Raw genomic sequence first — 21247 nt, forward strand, 5'->3', positions numbered from 1 at the left:
ATTCCATTTTATATATATATATATATATATATATATATATATATATATATATATATATATATATATATGTATATATACCACATTTTCTTTATCCATTCATCCATTGACAGATACTAAATCAGCATTTAAAGGAATACTTATAGCTTTGAGCAATATACTAGAAAAGAAGAATAAATATAAATAAACGAAGGATCCATCTCAAAAGTTAGGGAAAAAAAACTGGCTAAAAGAACACTACGAGGGCTTCCCTGGTGGTGCAGTGGTTAAGAATCTGCCTGCCAGTGCAGGGGCCATGGGTGTGAGCCCTGGTCCAGGAAGATCCCACATGCCACAGAGCAACTAAGCCCGGGCTCCACAACTACTGAGCCTGCGCTCTAGAGCCCGTGAGCCACAAATACTGAAACCTGTGTACCTAGAGCCCATGCTCCAGAACAAGAGAAGCCACTGCAATGAGAAGCCCTCACACCGCAACAAAGAGTAGCCCCCGCTCACTGCAACTAGAGAAAGCCCATGTGCAGCATCAAAGACCCAATGCAGCCAAAAATAAATAAATAAATTTATTTAAAAAAAAAGAACACTACGAGAAACAAAGGAAATACAAGGAAGAGCAGAAATCAATGAAATGGAAAACAAACACACAACAGAGATGACTAACAAAGCCAAAATTTGGCCTTTGAAAATCAAAATAAGTTTGATTAACTTTTGGTGAAAATAATAAGAAAAATAAGAAAGCAGACAAAGATAATCAAAAGCATGAATTAAAAAGAAAAGCTGCTTGGGAGATTGAGATTGACATATATACACTAATATGTATAAAATACATAACTAATAAGAACCTGCTGTATAAAAAAATAAAATAAAATTCAAAAATTCAAAAAAAAAAAGCTGCATTGGGACTTTCCTGGTGGTCCAGTGGTTAAGATTCCACGTTTCCAATGCAAAGGGTGTGGGTTCAATCCCTGGTTGGGGAACTAAGGTCCCACATGCTGCGTGGCGTGGCCGGAAAACTTTTTTTTAAAATTAAAAAATTAAAAGAAAAAGAAAAGCTTCAGTCTTTAGGCTTTAAAATAATAATCATAGAACATTATGAAAAATAATGTACAAAAATTTAAATCTATTTAAGAAACCTGTACAAAGAACTTACCAGGTGGCAGGCACTATTCTATATACTTTTAAAATACTAATTTATTTATCCTCACAACATCTCCACAAACTAGGTACTATTATTTTGCTCATTTCTATTATCATGCCCATTTTATATATGGCAAAACTAAGGCTGAGAGAGTTAAGCAACTTTGCCAAGGTCACTCAGTTACGATCTAGAATCTGAATCCATGCATCATGTTTTAAGAGTCCAAGGACTTTACGACTATGTTATGTGGAAATTTAGCAAGAACTTTAAAAACACTACAACTTACCAAAGCTGACACAAGAAGAAACAGAAAAGATGAATAGTCCTCTAGTTTTAAATAGTAATTTTATTAAAACAGTTATTTGAAAGTTTCCCCCCAAAATTCAGATAAGGTGGTTTCACTGGTGAGTTTTATCACATACTTAATGCAAAATAACTCTATTTTTGCATAAAAACCTTTCTAAGAATAGAAAAGATGTATACATTGTACAACTTCATTTGTGAAGCTAGCACAACCTTGATACCAAAACCCAACAAGGATAGTATAAAAAAATGTATAGGCCAATCTCACTCATAAATATAGGTACAAAAAATTAAATAAATTATTATATAACTGAATCCACAAATATATGAAAATGATAGTGCTTCATGACCAAGCTAGTTTTACATCTGGAATGCAAAATGTGTTTAATTTTACAAAAAGCAATTAAGTGTAATTCACCATGTTAATAGACTAAAGGAGAAAAATTATATTATCTCAATAGATGCAAAAAAGGGGTGGTTTTGAGAACATTCTACGTTGATCCATGATAAAAAAAATTTTTTTGCAAACTAGAAATAGAAGGAAAATTCCTTAATCTGATAAAGACCATTTACAAAAAGTGTAGCCCACATGTTTTTTTTTTTAATAAATTAATTTTATTTATTTATTTTTGGCTGCATTGGGTCTTCCTTGCTGCGTGCGGGCTTTCTCTAGTTGCAGCCAGCGGGGGCTACTTTTCGTTGCAATGCATGGGCTCATTGCGGTGGCTTCTCTTGTTGCAGAGCACAGGCTCTAGGCATGTGCGCTTCTGTAGTTATAGCACACGGGCTCAGTAGTTGTGGCTCACGAGCTCTGGAGCACAGGCTCAGTTGTCGTGCACAGGCTTAGTTTCTCTGCAGCATGTGGGATCTTCCTGGACCAGGGCTCGAACCCATGTCCCCTGCTTTGGCAGGCGGATTCTTAACCACTGCGCCACCAGGGAAGTCCACACAACATGTTCTTAATGGTGAAATGTTGAAAGCTTTTCATTTGAAATCAGAATAAAACAAGATATCTACCATCAACACCTTTTTTCAACATGATCCTGGTGGTTCTAGCCATTACGATAAGGTAAGAAAAAGAGATAAAATAAGGATTGGAAAGAAGAAATAAAAATTTCAAATTTCTTAGATGACATGGTCATCTATGTAGGAAATCTAAAAGAATCAACAAATAAATTATGAGAATTAATGAGTGTTTAGCAAGACTATCAGCATATACCCTCCATTCCCGTACCTCCTTTTTCTCGGCAAAACTACAACTTTTAAAACGATACACTAGAAATTTCTGCATGCAAATTTTAAAACTCTAAAGTTAATCAATATCTTCATCTTCTTTCCCAACTACATAAAGACATTTTAATTCTTATGAGCCCTTTCCTAAAATATTATTGTTAGCTAGTATTTTAGTTCTATCTTTTTTTTTTTTCTTTAATTTATTTATTTATTTATGGCTGTGTTGGGTCTTCGTTTCTGTGCGAGGGCTTTCTCTAGTTGCGGCAAGCGGGGGCCACTCTTCATCGCGGCGCGCGGGCCTCTCACTATCGCGGCCTCTCTTGTTGCGGAGCACAGGCTCCAGACGTGCAGGCTCAGTAGTTGTGGCTCAGGGGCCCAGTTGCTCCGTGGCATGTGGGATCTTCCCAGACCAGGGCTCGAACCCGTGTCCCCTGCATTGGCAGGCAGATTTTCAACCACTGCGCCACCAGGGAAGCCCGGTTCTATCTTTTTTTAAAAAAAAAACCCTTATAAATTAGACATTAGCACTGAGTTATATGGACAACGACTTTTAGATCTACTTGCGTATCTACCAGTTTCTTTGTTCAACATTCCTTCTTGCATCTCAGACCTCCTATATGGAATCATTTTACTTTTCTCTAAAGTATATATTTTAGAATTTTCTTTAGTGAGCATCTGTTGGCCATAAACGCTCCGACAGCCTGTGTCTGTTCTCGAAGAACGGTTTGGCTGGGAGTAGAATTCTAAGTTGGCTGATATCTCCTCTCAACATACTGCTGTGTTACTGCACTAGCTTCTGGCTTCCTTTGCAACTGTTGCGAAGTCAGCCAGCAGTTCAACTATTCTTCCTCTGTAGGTGATCTCAGATTTCTCTCTGGCTACCTTCGAAGGACAAAGTCCTCATCCCCAGCCAGGAGATCAACGTACACGCTGGATTGCATGGTAGACCAGGGGAGGGGAGAGTGGGAAGATCAGAGGAGTGGGACAAACACATCATCTGAGCAGAGCTGCCTTGCTTGGGTCCGAAGGGTCTTCTCTGACTCTTTACCTGCTGCAGGAGCCAGATTCAGCAAGAGGAGAGGAAATTGGAACTCCCTTACCACGTTTAGTGACTAAAAGGGTAAGGGGCACCCAGATATGAATTGGGGACCACTTGATCTGCAGTCAAATGCTCTACCCCTGAGCTATACCCCCTGCCACGTCAGTAAGGTCCAATTAACACCATTCCATGTGCTGCCCCAGTTGCCCCTTCAGAATGGGTTGGCTGAGTTGCCAGACCTGCTTTACTGCTAACTCATCTCCCTGCCTTAGTAGAAGCAACGGGCTCATTTCTCCCACAGCTCACAGCCTCTCTACTGTCAGTGCTGGAGGAGGTATAACCTGGGGAGCATTCCCCGAAAGTTGGAAGGGTCTATAGTGACATCTCCATTGTGGTTTTTGTGCTGAGCACCTGAGACTCAAAGTCCCCACTGGCCTGGCCAAGCATGCAACACCTCGAAGATAGGACACACATGGACCGGATATGGGTCAGAGCATACAATGCCACACCCTAGGATGCAGGCTGGCCTCTCTCCCATTGCCCCAAATCTCCATATAGTCAACCCTTTCACTGTTGGGTGAGATGAACTGTCTGAAGAAATGATTGTCTCTAAGCTCCCAGTTCGCCTTTCTGTGCTCTGCCCTGTGCTGCTGGGTCTGGGACTCTGTAAACCTCTCTTGTCCTTTGCCAGGTGGCTTCCTGGTTGGTCCTGCCAGCAGGGATCTGGGCGGACACTGTTGGGCAGGAGCAGGAAGAAGCACTGTCCTTCCTGCCTGCTGGGTTCCTGGCCGTGTCACCTGGCCGTGACAGTCCATCCCAGGGGATTGCCACCTGCAGTTTGGTGCTCATAGGGCCAGCTTTGTCATGTCACCTCAGGGACACTAGCACCTCCTTAGGGGTTGGGGTCCCGGATCCACAGAGACCCTCCCCAGGTTTGTAAGATTGAATAAGTTCATCCTCCTCCAGTTGTGTCCACAGCCCGGGAGTCAGAGCGGTTTCTTGCAGGTACTCCCTCCATGATACTTAATCTTCCCTTTCACCCTTTCAGTCCTGTGATTTCCAATTGTTGTGGGTTAAATTGTGTCCCCACCCCCAAAAAAAGATGTGTTGAATCCTGGCCCCCAGTACCTCGGAATGTGACCTTACTTGGAGAGGGGCATCAAAGATGTAATTTGTTAAGATGAGATCACATTGGAGTCAGGTGGACCCTTAATCCAATATGATGGAATCCTTATAGGAAGAGGAGAGACACACAGGGAGAATGCAACCATGTGAACTTGGAGGCAGAGATTGGAGTGATGCATCTACAAGCCAAGGGATGCTGAGGATTGCCAGCAACCACCAGAAGCTAGGGAGAGGCCAGGAAGGACCCTCCCCAAGAGCCTTCAGAGGGAGCCTGGCCCTGCCCATACCTGGATTTCAGACTTCTAGCCTCCAGAACTGTGAGACAATAAATGTCTGTTGCTTTAAGCCATCTATTTTGTGGCACTTTATCACAGCAGCCCTAAGAAACTGACACACAGATTAACAATTATTTATATTAAGTGCTTTCTGTTAAAATGACCAGTGCAATTTTTGTCTCTGGACTGGACCCTGAATAATACAGAAATTGGTACCATTGGGATCCCAGGAAACAGACCCTCAGAGAGGGTACTGGGGATGCATTTGGTCTTGTTCTTCATCTTCAAGGCAGGGCCGAGTGTCTGACAGGACCCTGAATCATAAGGGGTGGCCATCTAAGGTGCTGTAAGCTCCAGCCAGGCTCTCCTTTTGAGGGTGGTCTCTATAAGACACAATATTGTCAATTCAGCCCAAGGAGGAAAAAATGAACTTTCAAAGGGGGCAGCTGGACTTGAACCAAGGACCTCTTGAGCTACAGTCAAATGCTCTACCACTGAGCTATACCCCCAGCTAGCAATGAAAGCCTGTAATTAACAAACTTCTTTACACTTCCACTCACACACAGCCTGCCCATTCTGACTCAGCAGAGAGCTGTTAGTCCCACTCAATTGTACCTGTACCCCTTTATGCCATAACTATCCTCCTTTTCCAAAAAACACCATCATTTCTTGGCACCAGCTTGGAAGGTCACTGAAGGTTCTGTTTGGGACAACAAAGTCTGTACCTGGCTTGATATACAGGCAGAAGATGAAGCTCAGAGACTCATCGGCAGCTTTTCAGTTGAGACCACTTTCAAATAACCTATAAAGAGATAAGCATCTCTCCCAGCTCACCTCCAAATTCCCCATCTGTTTAAGGCACTTGAACTTTCACATTGTTACTTTAGCCTTCTGCCTCACGTGTATCCTTCCCCACACTGCTCACTTCTTCCTATCTTTCCTTTGGCCATCCCCTGCCATCCACGATGACATCAATTTTCTAAATTTTTTGTTTCTTTGGATTTCTCTCTCATCGCCCAATCACTGTCTTTTGTGTCATTCCCCTAAGTGGTCCAGAGGCTTGGTTGATTCTAGGGCAGGTGTCGGGTTGATGGCAGAAGGACTCGCCATTAGTTAGATGTTGGTGCATAACAACATACCCCCAAACTCAGCAGCTTAGAACAGTAAGTCTTTATCATATCGGGCAGTTCCAGAGATTCTGGAATCTGGGGGTGGCTTAGCTGGGTGGCTCTGGTTCAGGATCTCTCATGAGGTTGTGGATAAGATGTCAGTGGGGTATGCATCATCTGAAGGTTCCACTGGGGTGGGAGGAGCCACTCCAAGCTGGCTCACTCACACAGATGTTGGCAGGAGGCCTCTATCTCCTGCTTGACGTATCCTCATGACATGGCAACTGGCTTCCCCCAGTGTCAATCTCATCCCAAAACACCCTCACAGACCCACCCAGAGTATTGTTTGACCAAGTATCTGGGCACCCCATGGCCCAGTCGAGTTGACACACAAAATTAACCACCACATATATAAGCGTATAATTAGTTTTGTAAGATCTTACCAAACTGTTTTGCAGAGTTGTTGTACCATTTTACATTCCTAGCTGCAATATACCAGTGATCCATTTTTCCTGTATCCTCACCAGCATCTGGTGTTATCACCTTTTTCATTTCAGTCGTGCTGATAGGTGTGTGGTGACATTCCATTGTGGTTTTAATGTGCATTTCCCTAATGGTTAATGATTTTGACATCTTTTCAAGTGCTTATTTACCCTATGTATATCCTTTTCTGTGAAATGTCTGTTCCTATTTTGTGCCCATTTTCTAATTGGTTTTTTTGGTTGAATTTTGGCAACTTTATGTATTTTAGATACAAGTCCCATTTTTAATACTTTCGCATTCAGTAACAGTATTTAGTATTGTTCTGTGTATCTTTTAAAAACCCAAACGGCATAATGCAAATGTATAGTTTTGCATCTTAAATTCTTTTGCACATGACATCATATTTTTGAGAGTTATCTATGTTGTTCTCGTATCTGGTACATTGAACTTGTGGGACCCAAGAGATAATAATAAAAGCAACTTCATTTTTGCCTTTCACTGTCCCTTTAAATTTTCTCAGTGAGATATTTCTCTTGCCCAAGTGACTTTAATAATAACACTTGGGTAACAGTCTGAATTCGTAATTAAAATGTCCAGTCTCATGTAATAATCAATACTCTGAAATTGACTTCACTTTTTTTTTGGGGGGGGCCACACCACACTGGACCTTAGTTCCCCGACCAGGGATCGGACCTAGGCCTTCAGCAGTGAAAGCGCAGAGCCCTAACCACTGGACCACCAGGGAAGTCCTGTGAAATCGACTTCAACTTCTCTCCACCCCTAGAAGTTGGAGAGTTGGGACATGGTCCTTCCTTTCTCTCCTCCACGGGCACTCATTCCCAGCACTTAGGGTGGGGAGGAGGAAGGGAGGGAGGAGAGGATGAGGAGAATGAGAAAGCTCCTCCTTGATCAGTACTGTCGTAAGGTAGGTTTGCTTTCCCTGGGCCTGGCAAGTGTTGGAAATTACTCCTCAGGCATTTCCTCGGGTTTCCTCCGAGGTCTCCATCGGGAACATTCGACTGCTCCCATGACCTGGCAAAGCATTTTTCTCCTGGCTTTCCGGGATCTGTGTCACACAAACTCTCTCTGTTGGGGTTCACGACCCATCCTCTTGCGCAGAGTTTGATTTGCTCCAAAATGGCTGTGTGGCCTGCGGGAAATACTCATGTGCCCTTTATTCCCACCCACTCCGGTAGCACAGGCCAGTTCCAAAGAGCGGCCGGCTCCTCTCCACCTGCAGAGTTTTGTGCTGGACACACCTCACTGCAAACCCCAACTCCAGGGCACGTGGACCAAGGCCTTCGGTGGACTCCGTGAAACCCCTTTGCTAGACTTAAGAGTGATACTCACAACACATCTCTCCAGAAAAGTATTCCTCACCCATACTCTGATCTCCAACAACCTGACCCTCTTATACCCTCGAGGTGGGTGACTCATCTGGTTATCAGACCTGACTTTCAAATTTCACTCCTGCCTTTGGTACCTGATACCTATTTTATCTTGGACACTCAGTTAAAACTTCCTTTTAATTGCTTTATTTTATACATTATAAGACTCCAGGAAGTTTTATTTATCTATTCCACTATTAATGGACATACTAAGAATGTTTCCTGTTTTTGCAAATTAACAGTAGTGCTGCGACGAACATCTCCTGATGCATTTATGCTAGGATTTCTCGAGGGAATATACCCAGAAATGAAATATCTGGATTGTATGCACACTTTTAATTTTAAAATTACAGTTTTAAATAATTTTAATATTTATTTTACTATTTTGATTGCCAAGATTTTCTCCACAGTGAGTGTACCAATTATACTCTCATTGTTAGCAAATGAAAATACTGTTTTCTCCCTCACCGACTTTCTAGTTAAACCTCAACTTAACTTTTGACAGGGGGGTGAAAATAGTGCCTCTTTATTATTTTAATTAATTTTCATTTATTTGATTTCTAGCAAAACTGAGCATCTTTTCATATGTTTATTTGTCATAAAAAGAACCTCTTCTGTAAATTGCTTATTCTGTCTTTGTCCATTTTTTCTGTTGGGTTAACTTTTTTTTTTTCCTGATTGCTCTATAGGAATTCTTATATTTTAAAATTTTATTTATTTATTTATTTATTTATTTTTGGCTGCGTTGGGTCTTCGTTGCCGCGCATGGGCTTCCTCTAGTTGTGGACTTCCTTGCGGCGGGTGGGCTTCTCATTGCGGTGGCTTCTCTTGTTGTGGAGCACCGGCTCTAGGCGCGTGGGCTTCAGTAGTTGTGGCACACGGGCTTAGTTGCTCCGCGGCATGTGGGATCTTCTTGGACCAGGGCTTGAACCCGTGTCCCCTGCATTGGCAGGCAGATTCTCAACCACTGCGCCACCAGGGAAGTCCCCTTATATTTTTAAATAATTAAAAATTTTAATTGTGGTAAAAAACACATAACATAAAATTTACCATCTTAGCCATTTTTAAGTGGACAGTTCAATAGTGATAAGCATATTCACGATGTTTTGCAGCAAATCTCCAGAAACTTTTCATCTTGCTTATATTCTGGTGCAAATCTATTCTCCAAAATATGTGTTGCAAAATTCAGGGTCTCTTGCTAAGGAATTTTTGTCATATAAAACTTTAAATTTTGATATAATCAAATTTATCTTTTATAGTTTGTGATTTTGGAGTTGTGTTTAAGAAAGCCTTCCCTGAGTTATACATATTTTATAAACAATGTTTGTGCCCCTACCCAAATTCATACATTGAAACCTAATCCCTAAAGTCATGATATTTGGAGGTGGGGCCTTTGGGGGGTGATCAGGTCATGAGGGTGGAGCCCTCATGAATGGGATTAGTGCCCTTATGAAAGAGACCCAAGAGAGCTCTCTTGTCCCTTCTGTCACATGAGGGCACAGCAAGAAGATAGTCGTCTATGAAACAGAACACAAATGCACCAGCACCTTGATCTTGGATTTCCCAGCCTCCAGAACTGTGAGAAATAAATTTCTATTGTTTATAAGCCACTGGGTCTATGGTATTTGGTTATAGCACCCCAATGGACTAAGACAATTTTATTTTGTATATTCTTCTAAAAGTTTGAGTTTATATTTAGGTCTTTAATCCATCTGGAATTTGTTTGTAATGGAGTGAAGTAGGGATCTTATGTGATTTTTTTAGGAGCCAATTATCCCAGCACCATTTATTATATAGTCCACCCTTTCCACATTGGTAACATTATCTAGGTCTTATATTCTGAGTCATGCTTCATCCAGAGCAACACTGTCCAATATAAATATAATGCAAGCCCCAAATGTAATTATATATTTTCTAGTAGCCACATTAAAAAGCAAAAATAATTATTAAAGTTAATTTTAAAGATCTATTTATTTAACCCAAAATATCTAAAATATTATCACTGCAACATGTAATTAACACACAAAATTAATAATGAAATTATTTGCATTCTTATTTTTGGTACTAAGTATTCAAACATCTGCTGTGATTGCAAAGGATGCGTTCATGTTTTCTGATGGTGCAGAACATTTCAAATGCCCTTGTTGTGTATGGGGAATTTCTTTCCTTGCAAGACCCTCAAAAGAGAAGCTAGAAAACTCTGTTCCCCAGGCTCCTTTGAGTTTCTGGAATAGGTCCAGGCTCCAATAATGAGAGGTACTCGTGTAAGGTTTGAAGAGAGAAGAGGGAGGTGTAGAGTCTGTTTTGCTCGCAAGGATGGTGTCATTGTCCAGTGTTCAGGGCTTGAGTGTTTGGTACAGATGTAGTGCACGTGCTGGTTTCTGGGAAGGAAACTGGCACCGCCAGCTGGGCGGCACCAGTGCAGTGGTGGTGGTTCTTCATCAGGCCAGTTCTGCAGCTTAACTTGGGGCACTGTTCCTGGAAGGCTAGCCTGCAGACTCTTTTTCCACCACTCCTACCTAGTGAGATGTATACCTATATATACATATATATACATATATATATATGTATATATATTTTTTGAGATATATATTTTTAATAAATGTTTACAGCTTAGTCTACCTTCTGTGGCAGGCACCCAAGGGCCCTGATGGCCACAGCAGACTAAAGCCTAAAGTGCTTTACTGCTCCAGCCCAAGGATGCTGAGAAACATACCTGCAAGGGCATGAATTCAAGCAATGAGTTTCCAACTATCTTTGGTCAAAGACTAGCTTTATTTTTAGTTTCTTAAAAAGCTGTCACAGCTCAATGCTAGTACATCAGACTTGCGGACTTTGAGAACCACCACAACCAGAGCTGGCCAGTGTCAGACTGTAGAATTTCTAAGCATTGACAAAGCGGTCTTGGGCTGGTTCCTGGACCACACTTTGAGCAGCACCAGTCTAAGGGCCATGATGACCACGAATTCCTCTGGAATCTAGGGATGACTTTATCACTCTGCTGAGTTAGTTATGCAAGACCTCTGTAGAACTGCCTTTTCCAGCTGCTAGAAGAATCATACTCCACCAGTTAGGAACTGCATTCGGCTGCTGGTAACCAATTAGAAATGAGAGTGGCTATTGTGCTCCTCGGTACAGACTCATTCACCGTAGTACCATGCATTTCTCTTTTTTAATTTATTTTTTAATTTTATTGAAGTATAGTTGATTTGCAATGTTGTGTTAATTTCTGCTGTACAGAAAAGTGACTCAGTTATACATATATATATTCTTTTCCATTATGATTTATCAGAGGATACTGAATATAGTTCCCTGTGCTATACAGTAAGATCTCATTGTTTATCCATCCTGTATGTAATAGTTTGCATCTGCTAATCCCAAACTCTCAATCATTCCCTACCTCCCTTCCCCCACCCCCGGGCAACCACAAGTCTGTTCTCTATGTCTGTGAGTCTGTCCTGTTTCATAGATATTCTCATTTGTGTCATATTTTAGATTCCACATATAAGTGATATCATATGGTATTTGTCTTTCTCTTTCTGACTTACTTTGCTTAGTATGATAATCTCTAGGTCCATCCATGTTGCTGCAAATGGCATTATTTCATTCTTTTTAATGGCTGAGTAATATTCCATTATAAATATATACACCACATCTTCTTTATCCATTCACCTGTCGATGGACCTAGTTGTTTCCATGTCTTGGCTATTGTGAACAGTGCTGCTATGAACATAGGGGTGCATGTATCTTTTCGAATTATAGTTTTGTCTGAGTATATGCCCAGGAGTGGGATTGCTGGGTCAAATGGCAACTTTATTTTTAGTTTTTTGAGAAAGGGCCATACTGTTTTCCATAGTGGCTGCACCAATTTACATTCCCACCAACAGTGTAGAGGGTTTCCTTTTCCCCACATCCTCTCAGCGTTCATTATTTGTAGACTTTTTAACGATGGTGTGAGGTGGTACCTCATTGCAGTGTTGATTTGCATTTCTCTAATAATTGGCAAGGATGAGCGTCTTTCCGTGTGCCTATTGGCCATCTGTGTATTTTCTTTGGAGAAATGTCTATTTAGGTCTTCTGCTCATTTTTTGATTGGACTGTTGTTGGTTTTTTTTTAAATTGAATTGTATGAGCTGTTTGTATATTTTGGGAATTAAGCCCTTGTTGGTTGCATCACTTGCAAATATTTTCTCCCAGTCTATATGTTGTCTTGTACCATGCATTTCTGATGTGAAAGAAAGGAAGTTCTTGGGGGAACTTCCAGGCAAGGAAGAATCCAAATGCACACGGTCCCCTGGGCACTCTTTAACCTGCAGAGAGGTGGGCTTGAACCAGGCAGAGCTGGGCGCACCATGGAACTTGCATCCGTAGAAAGACTTTTCTCCTGCACTGCTTTACCTTGTTACAGGGGAGCTGAGAGGACCTCCCATTGACTGTAACAACGGGAGGTTCCTGGTGTAGGAAATGGCCTTGTTAGAGAAGCCTTTTTTAAATGAGTAACTCAGATCTACTGAGCTAGGTGCTTGAAAAGTTGTTGATGGGGAAAGGGCATGAGTCTCAGAATCATCTGGATTTGTGTCTTCTCTGAGGTATAAACAAGCTACAAATGTCTATCTTTCTTTTGAAAAAGAGTATGTGGAGGTGAGCAGACCAGGGCTGGCATGGTCACTCCAGGGTGTCTTTAGGGACACAGGCTCTTTTTATTTCTCTGATCAGCCTTCCCTTAAATGTGGGTCCCATTCTCAAGGTTGACTCATGGTCCAAGTTGGCAGCTGGAACTCCAGCCATCACATCTATGCTCCAAGTAGGAAGCATGAGTTAGGCCAAAAAGGAGACATGTCTGTTTGTCCTTCTTTTAAGTTTTCCCAGAAATCTTGTCTGATGACTGCTTCTTATCACTCATTTACCTCCCCTAGCCAACGAGAGGTCAGGAAATGTGGTCTTTTAGTTGGGAACATAAATGCTCAGTATAAAATCAGGGTTCTATTATTAAGCAAGAGGGAAGAATGTATTTTGGGTAGTTAACTAGTGAGCTCTGCCCCCTACACACACACACATATATTTATACACATATGTGTGTGGAGCACAGTTTATGCTTATTTTTGTAAAGGGGATAAAATATGGACAATATCTAGGGTCTGTATGTTGCATAACTCCAGGGACAATGTGATTGGTGGAGTTGTGTAATATACAACCTGTGTGACTGTACTTGGCTGCCCTGGCAATAACCATCATCTTCCCAAACTTCCATCTATAAAGGCCTATCATATGAATGCCTGCTGTTTTTCAGAGCTAATACAATATTTTGCTCAGTTGATGAATTGGTATGTTTTCACTTCTGTTTGATTACCAGGAAACTCAGAGATATGTTTTGTATTCAGCATCAGTAGCTTCTCCTAACCTGGGCTCTCGGGAATAATAAATTTACATCCTCTCCCAACTGTTCAGTTCTTGCCTTATTTTTTCCCTTGAATTTTTAAAATTGTGGTGAAATACACATAGCATAAAACTTATCATCTTATCCATGTTTAAGTATAAGGTTCAGTGGTATTAAGCACATTCATAATGTTGTACAACGATCACCACTATCCATCTCCAGAACTTTTTCATTTGCCAAACTGAAACTCTGTCCCCACTAATCAATAACTCCCCATTCCCCCCTCCGCCAGCCCCTGGTACCCACCAGTCTTCTTTCTGTCTCTATGATTTTGACTACCTCATGTAAGTCAGCCCTTGCCTTTTTGTTTTTTTAATAAATTTATTTTATTTTTATTTATTTTTGGCTGCGTTGGGTCTTTGTTGCTGCACGCGGGCTTTCTCCAGTTGCAGCGAGCGGGCTCTAGGCGCGTGGGCTTCAGTAGTTGTGGCTCGCAGGCTCTAGAGTGCAGGCTCAGTAGTTGTGGTGCACGGGCTTAGTTGCTCCACGGCATGTGGGATCTTCCCAGACCAGGGCTCGAACCCGTGTTCCCTGAGTTAGCAGGCGGATTCTGAACCACTGCGCCACCAGGGAAGCCCAGCCCTTACCTTTTAATACTTGCTCCATTGGTGGACTTTTATTGCATCTTTTATTGCAAGCTGCCTCAGATCCTATTTTTTTGAAGCTAGCTTGGTATAAACAAATAAAATCAGGATGGTAATAATTAGGCACAAGGGAAACACAGAGAAAGCTTAGGGCAGACTTCCTCTACCCCTCCAGGAAATGAGTATGGCTGAGGAGGTGAAAATGTAGCTCATGAGAAATGTCACAGGAGGAACACTGAAGTCTTTACCCCTTGTTGGAAATTTAGATTCCATGAGGCTGGGCCTCCACAGAAGAAGGAGTTATAACTTCCACTGGAGTGAAAAACAATCATGACAGAGGGGGCACCTGGATTTGAACCAGGGACCTCTTGATCTGCAGTCAAATGCTCTACCCCTGAGCTATACCCCAGCTGCCTATACCTTTTTCACAAGACACTTCCATAGTTGCAGTCTTTCCTAAGCTGTGCTCTCACCATCCTGTGTCTCCCTGGGGAGCTTCCTGAGCTGCTTCTCTGGGCACCCACCTGCACACCTGTCAGAACTGCTCCCCTTCCTCAGAGTCTGCGTACCTATGCCCACCCAAACATCCCTCTTCCCAGAGCACGTCTCACCCCCTTCCCACATTATTATTATTATTATTATTACTGAGTACAGGAGGAACTCTACCCAGCCCCTTAATATCTAAGATGCTTCATTTGTTTTTTCTTTTTCTCCATCTCGCACTCTCTGTTTTGGTTTCCTTTCCCGGGGACCAAGGCCTGGGACCTATGGGAGGCTGTCAGCGTCTTGGCTTACCCCAGGAGAGGCGCCTGGCCAAGAAAGCTGCAGCCCCAGCTTGCCAGGGGAAGAGTGGGCAGGGGTGAGCCCAGAAGTCGGCATAGCCACAGGGCCTGGCATGGGGCTTGGGCTTACTTCTTCTGGAACTCAAACAGCCCCTGCTGTACAGTCATACATTTTGTAGTATTGAGCCATCATTGCATTTCTGTCTGAGTCTTTCTTGGTTATGTTGTACCATACAATTGGGTACGATTTTCTACTATTTCATTCAGATTATTCTGAAGTGAGATTGCCCTTCCCCGATAGAGGAGGGTGGTTCTTTGGTCAAGGGTATGGGAGTAGCTGTGCCCCTGCTAGACCCTCCAAACAAGCTCTCCATTTGTAGGAGAACGTAGGCCCATCAAGCTTCCAAAACTCCATGCACATCCAGTGAGGCGCTGAATGTGACAGTCTGCCTTTCTTGGGAAAAAAAGAGTTAAGAGTGTTGGCAAGTGGATGATTTTTTCCAGGATTATAAAACAACACTGGATGAACACGAACATACATCTTGGCCCACGTCTCTGATGATTTCCCTAGGATTGATTCCCAAGAGTGACGATGTAAGGCTCCGAGGGGCTGGCTGGGTGCTGCGGCTCACAGCCGCCATCAGCAGTCACCGGTTCCCTGGGGTCCTGCACTCCGCCCTTCACTTCCCAACCCGCATGGTCCTGCCCTTCGCTGGAGTCCTAACCTGGCAGCACCTCAGTGAGGCCATCAGGTATGGAGCCTGGCTCCAGCCCTGCAGCACCAGACCCCTGACTTTGTGATGCAACCCAGTTGGACCCGGCTCTCAGGACCTCCCTAATCAGGCTCTGAGAGACGGATGCATAATAAGCCAGAATGCCCTCGAGGTTACCTGGGAAACCAAATTAGCTATCAGAAGGTTGCTTCCCGAGGCTGCAATCAGAGCAAAGGGGAACTGAATGCTCTCGAGGGTTTCTCAGGCCGCGGAAAATTATTATGCATTATTCCTGTTCCAAAGTCCCGTTCCTTCCTTAGAGGCCAGAATACTCACAGTCACCGAACTGGGAAGCGCAGTGTGTCCTCAGGCATCCTTCCTAGATCACTGCACCCTGTCATCCCGCCTCCTGAACATGCCCGAACCTCTCCTCCATCTAGCCTCTCAGCCCTGCGATCTGCTCAGTGTGGATAGATCTTAATCCACAGATTGAGGGATAGAAGATAACTCTACAAAACAACTGGATCTCTATTTTGTGTCCCATCCTACTGAGTGGCAGAAATTTAATGAGTCAACCTCAGGACTCCCCCAACGCCCCCGCACCCTGTGTCACACCTAAGTCCTGAAAGGGCTTTCCGAGTACCACAGTGCTAGGGGGTGGGGTGGGCACCTGGTCCTCCATGTCGTCTTGACCACACTGTGACCTTCTGATCCCACGCTGGTCCCCGCTGTGTCTCCTCCCGGGTTCCCTGGCTCTCCCGGCCACGCCCATGCCGCGCCCCCCTGCTGGCACAGAGTGGGTGCCGATCTTTACTCCCCGAATCCCCCAGCACCCACCCTGTTGGAATTGGAAAGCTGAGTACTGACAACATGCATTCCACAGGGTCATCCCTTCCCTGTGTTGTTAAAGGCACAAAACCTCCCCGGCTGGATGGGGGAGGGGGGAGAGCATCCTTCGAGGGCAGGAAACCTTGGTTACCAGCTGTGTTAAGACCCAGCTTCCTAACTGGTCTCTCGGTCTCCCCTCAATGACCCCATTACTCTCCATCCTTCCAAGACGGCTCTTGCAGGGGTCTTCCTAGGACAAGGTACTACACGCTTTCCGTGAATCATCGCGTTTCATCTTCACATCAACCCTATGAGATAGGTATAATTATTAACCCCGATTTACAAATAAAGAAACGAAAGCTTAGAGAAATTCAGTAACCCAGATAGTCTAACTCCAGAACTAAAACCGGTGACCATATTGCAAGAGTTCTTTCTAAAACACAGATTGAATTGGGTCTCTGCCTGGCAGTGCTAGATAAAACATCAGTCGTTCCTTACTGTTTGATTTCCTTGTAGACTATTTGGGAGGTAGGAGCTCATCACCTACTGCTTTGGGCTGTTAGGTTGTGATACCCACTGATTAGGTCAGAGCTCACTTTCAGTGACACTCCAGTCTGAAGAAGTCACTCTGGACCCCCTTCTCATAGACACGCCTCTCATGGGCAGTCCTGCTGACAGCCGGTCCCACGCACTGCCTGCTGACTCTAGTTTCCCCTTCCTGGGGTGATATTATCTTCAAGTTTCAGGGGTATCACCATCCTGAATATAAATAAAAGTAGGGCGTTCTAGAAGCTGGAGGTAAGCATTTCCCCCACTAATCTCTGGGCAAGATGAGCCATGAAGCCAACCCCTGAGGCAGGGGCCCACCTGGCCTAACAGCAGAAGAGCTGGATGCTCTCCCAGGTGTCATACATCTGTCACCTCATCTGTGCTGCTGGTAATGCCGTTGAGGCCGCTAAGGAGCCAGAAACCATAGTGACCGGTTCTGGGAGCGTGCTTCTTCATTTCACCTTGCTTTTTAGCAAAGTTCCTTTTAAAAGTGTCAGCCTATCTCCATGGTGCTAAGAGGAAAGAGGAAAGGAAGTTTTCCCCTGCACACACCAATACACCGTTTATTAATGTAAGATACACAACCGAATCAGAACCAGAAAATGAAAACAGTGCTTTTTATTTGGGGGGCATAGTTTCCTTCTGTTGTAGATTTTAAAATGTGCCTATGAAAAAGGAATTTTAAAAAACTTTTATTATGGTAAATCTTAAATATATACAATAGTAGTGGTATTTATCAATTTATCATCCAGTGTATTGGTCAGGGTTCTCCAGAGAAACAGAACCAAATATATATACATATATACACACATATATATATTATATATAATATACATAATTATATCTATAATATATCTATATCTATAGAAAGAGAGAAAGAGAGAGAGATTTATTTTAAGGCGTTGGTTCCCATAATTATGGAGGCTGAGAAGTCCCATGATCTGCCACCTGCAAGCTGCAGACCCAGGAAAGCTGGTGCTGTAGGTCCAGTCCTGAAAATGGAGAGCTAATGGTACAAGTTCTAGTCTGAGGCAGGAGAAGACCAATGTTCCAGCTCAGCGGTGGGGCAGAGCCAATCCTCCCTCCCTCTGCTTTTTGCTCTCTTCAGCCCTCAGTGGATTGTATGATGCCCACCTGCACTGGGGAGGAGGATCTGCTTTACTTAGATTTTTACTGATTCAAATGCTAATCTCATCTGGAAATACCCTCACAAACACACCCCAAAATCATGTTTAACCAAGTATCTGTATGTCCTATGACCCAGTCAAGTTGACATGTGAAGTTTACCATCACATTTAACACTTTTCAACATGCCCGATCTTGTTAGATCTAGAGGCTTGATCAGATTCACATTCTGTTTTTTTGGCAAGAAGACATCACCAGAAGTACTGTGTTCCTCCCTTGTATATAAGGATGCTTGCTCATCACGTCTGCTTGGCTCTCTTTTTGTGAAATTAAGGTTAACTGGTGTGTTGAGGTGTTATTAACCTCATTATAAATGCCCCTGTCAAACATTCATTCATCTCATCGTCTTGGCAGGCATTGGTGATACTTGCTTATGCCCATTTCCTCGTTAGGAGTTGCAAATGGTTTTATTCAAATTCTCCACCTTTATTAGCTTGAGCTTCTTTTATAAGGAAGACTTTTCTTTATCAACTATTTGGTTCTGTTTGGAATATAGTTCATACAGAAGACGTAGAACAAATGCTTGATTCTTTCCTTTTATTTACAAGTTTTCAGAATAATGAATTGATGCCTTAGCAACCTCTAAATTTGACAGTGAGGGCTCCAGTAGTCTTTGAGAACTTCCTCGTTTTCTTTATGGTGTGAGTGTGAACCTGTGTGTGTATGTGTGTGTGTGCGCACACAGGCAAAATGAAATTGCTAGGCTGAATGGGCTGCCCAGGAGATGCCTTTAAATAGACGTCAAGTCCAGTTGTGGAGAGTGACTTGTAATTGTGTGCAGGGTGGAAGGGGTCAAAGGCTTGATACATAGTGCAGGGAGGTGGGCCTTGCCGGAAGATGGTTGGTTGGAGCCTCCCAGGATGGGGAGGGACAGTCGGAGGAGGCTGACCCGCAACAGCACACAGAGTCTATGGGGAGGACTCCTGCAGAACCAGGAAGGGCCCTGGCGAAGGTTCTGGGCTCGGCCCTGAGGGAGTGGGGCCCTGGGGGAGCTGCTTGCTCAAAATGGCCTGAGCAGACCTGGGCTAGGAGTGGTCCTCCGTGCCCAGCAGCAGGCTACCGAGATGCTGGATGCTGGCAAAACACAGCAGAAGGGGGAGGACATTCAAACTACCCATGCTGGATTCCCCACCAGTCTTGGTGGCTGAGACCTCATTTAATCTGCTTATTTTTAAATTTTAAATTGCATTTTAAAAAGATAAATATGGAACCCACAGAAGTCAGATGATACAATGTTCAAAAGGTACAAAAAAGTATGCAGTTGGAAGCAACCAAGAAGTCCTTCAGAAGGTGAATGGATAAAGGAATCGTGGTACATCAGACAATGGAATATTATTCAACACTAAAAAGAAATGAACTATCAAGCCAAGAAAAGACATGGAGGAACCTTAAATGCATATGACTAAGTAAAAGATGCCAACGTGAAAGGCCACATACTGTATGACATTCTGGAAAAGGCAAAACTATGGAGAGAGTAAAAAGATCAGCGGTTGCCAGGGGTTTGGGGGACAGAGGGAGATATATAGGCAGAGCACAGAGGATTTTTTAGGGCAGTGAAAATACTCTGTATGATACTATAATGATGGATACATTTGTCCAAACCCATAGAATGTAGAACACCAAGAGTGAACCCTAATGTAAACAGCGGACTTTGGTGATTATGATGTGTCACTGTATGTTCATCCATTGTAGCCAGTGTACCACGCTGGTGGGGGAGGTTATGCATAGGTGGGGCAGGGGGTATATGGGAAATCTCTGTACCTTCCTCTCAATTTTGCTGAGAACCTGAAACTCTAAAAAAATAAAATCTTAAGAATAAATACATAAATTTACAGAATAAAATGAAGAAAAAAATATGCAGTGAAAATTCTCCCTCTCTCATCTAACAAGACTCTCTGTTAGCATCCCTGGGGAACCCGTGTTACCAGTTTCTCATGTTCTCTTCCGCAGATAGTTTGCACATGTCAGCAAGGAATGCACAATCTCTCCCTGACTTTATTTATAAACACAGATGGTAACATAACATACCTATGCTACTGCACGTTGCTTTTTTCATCTAATTTAATTTTGTATAAATAATGGCATTGCTTACCTGGAAGCATTTCTCTTTATAGGATTTAAACCAGCCCTCAGTCCTATGAGGAATGCAGCCCCAAAAGTAAGGCGGTTAGATAATTCCCTGGCAATAACGAGGGAAAGTTTCCACATCCTCATCCTTGCTGGTTACACAAAAGGGGCTGCAATACCAGGAGGCCCAGCAAAGGGAAATTTAGGACAATTCCCAGTAAAGGGAAGCTTGGGATAGTTACAGGGGGCACCCAGATTTGAACTGGCAACCTCTTGATCTGCAGTCAAATGCTCTAGCCCTGAGCTACACCCCCTGCTGGAATATCATGTCTCCTCAGAACTTCTCACTTTGGTAGTCACACCAAAGCCACCTGCGATAATTTTAAGACCTGATGTTTATTGAGCACTTTTAATGTGCTGGATAAACTGTTCTAAGACTTTCATATACTGTATATAATTTTAAAAATTATTGTGGTAGTGCTATGTCCACCACCACCCTCATCTCATCATGGGTGACAGTGACACAGGGGATTGAAGCAAATTGCCCTAAATCACAGAGCCGAAGTGACAGAATCAAGAGTTAAAGGACCACCACTTTATCTTGCCTCGACTCAGCTGCCCTTGAGGGTGGGTCTCAGGGCCTTGCTGCCTCAGGGCCAAGCCTTCACCCCACCCTGTGACCCCAGCAGTCCCTCTCCCCAACCTCCCTGCAAACTCTCCCCCTTTTCTAATGGGTTTGTTAGGGAGGGGACCTAACCCAGTGCCTTGAGAGGACCCACCAGAGGCTTCTGGGAATCAGATTGCTTGAACTGAAGTTTCCTAAATTTCTGAACGAATTAGGTTTTTTACGAGTAACGCTTTCATATGGCACAGAATTGAAAATGTACGAAACAGCAACTGGAGAAAAATCGACTCCATTCCATCTCTGTCTCTCAGCCACCACATAACGATTTTACTGGTTTCTTGTTGTGTGTACACCTTTGAAAGGGAACATTTTTTTCTTAGTGCCCCAGGG

The 21247-nt window shown here is 43.2% G+C and overlaps 2 non-coding genes across 2 annotated transcripts; both read right to left on the minus strand.

Annotated features, from left to right (window-relative positions):
• Nucleotides 1–5544: 5544 nt before the first annotated feature.
• On the minus strand, nucleotides 5545–5616 carry TRNAY-GUA (transfer RNA tyrosine (anticodon GUA)). Its single transcript has one exon. It is a non-coding gene; the product is annotated as a tRNA-Tyr (tRNA).
• Nucleotides 5617–14445: 8829 nt separating this feature from the next.
• TRNAC-GCA (transfer RNA cysteine (anticodon GCA)) lies at nucleotides 14446–14517 on the minus strand. Its single transcript has one exon. It is a non-coding gene; the product is annotated as a tRNA-Cys (tRNA).
• Nucleotides 14518–21247: the final 6730 nt, after the last annotated feature.

Source organism: Eubalaena glacialis, chromosome 8, assembly GCF_028564815.1.
Source record: "Eubalaena glacialis isolate mEubGla1 chromosome 8, mEubGla1.1.hap2.+ XY, whole genome shotgun sequence".
Classification (NCBI taxonomy): Eukaryota; Metazoa; Chordata; class Mammalia; order Artiodactyla; family Balaenidae; genus Eubalaena; species Eubalaena glacialis.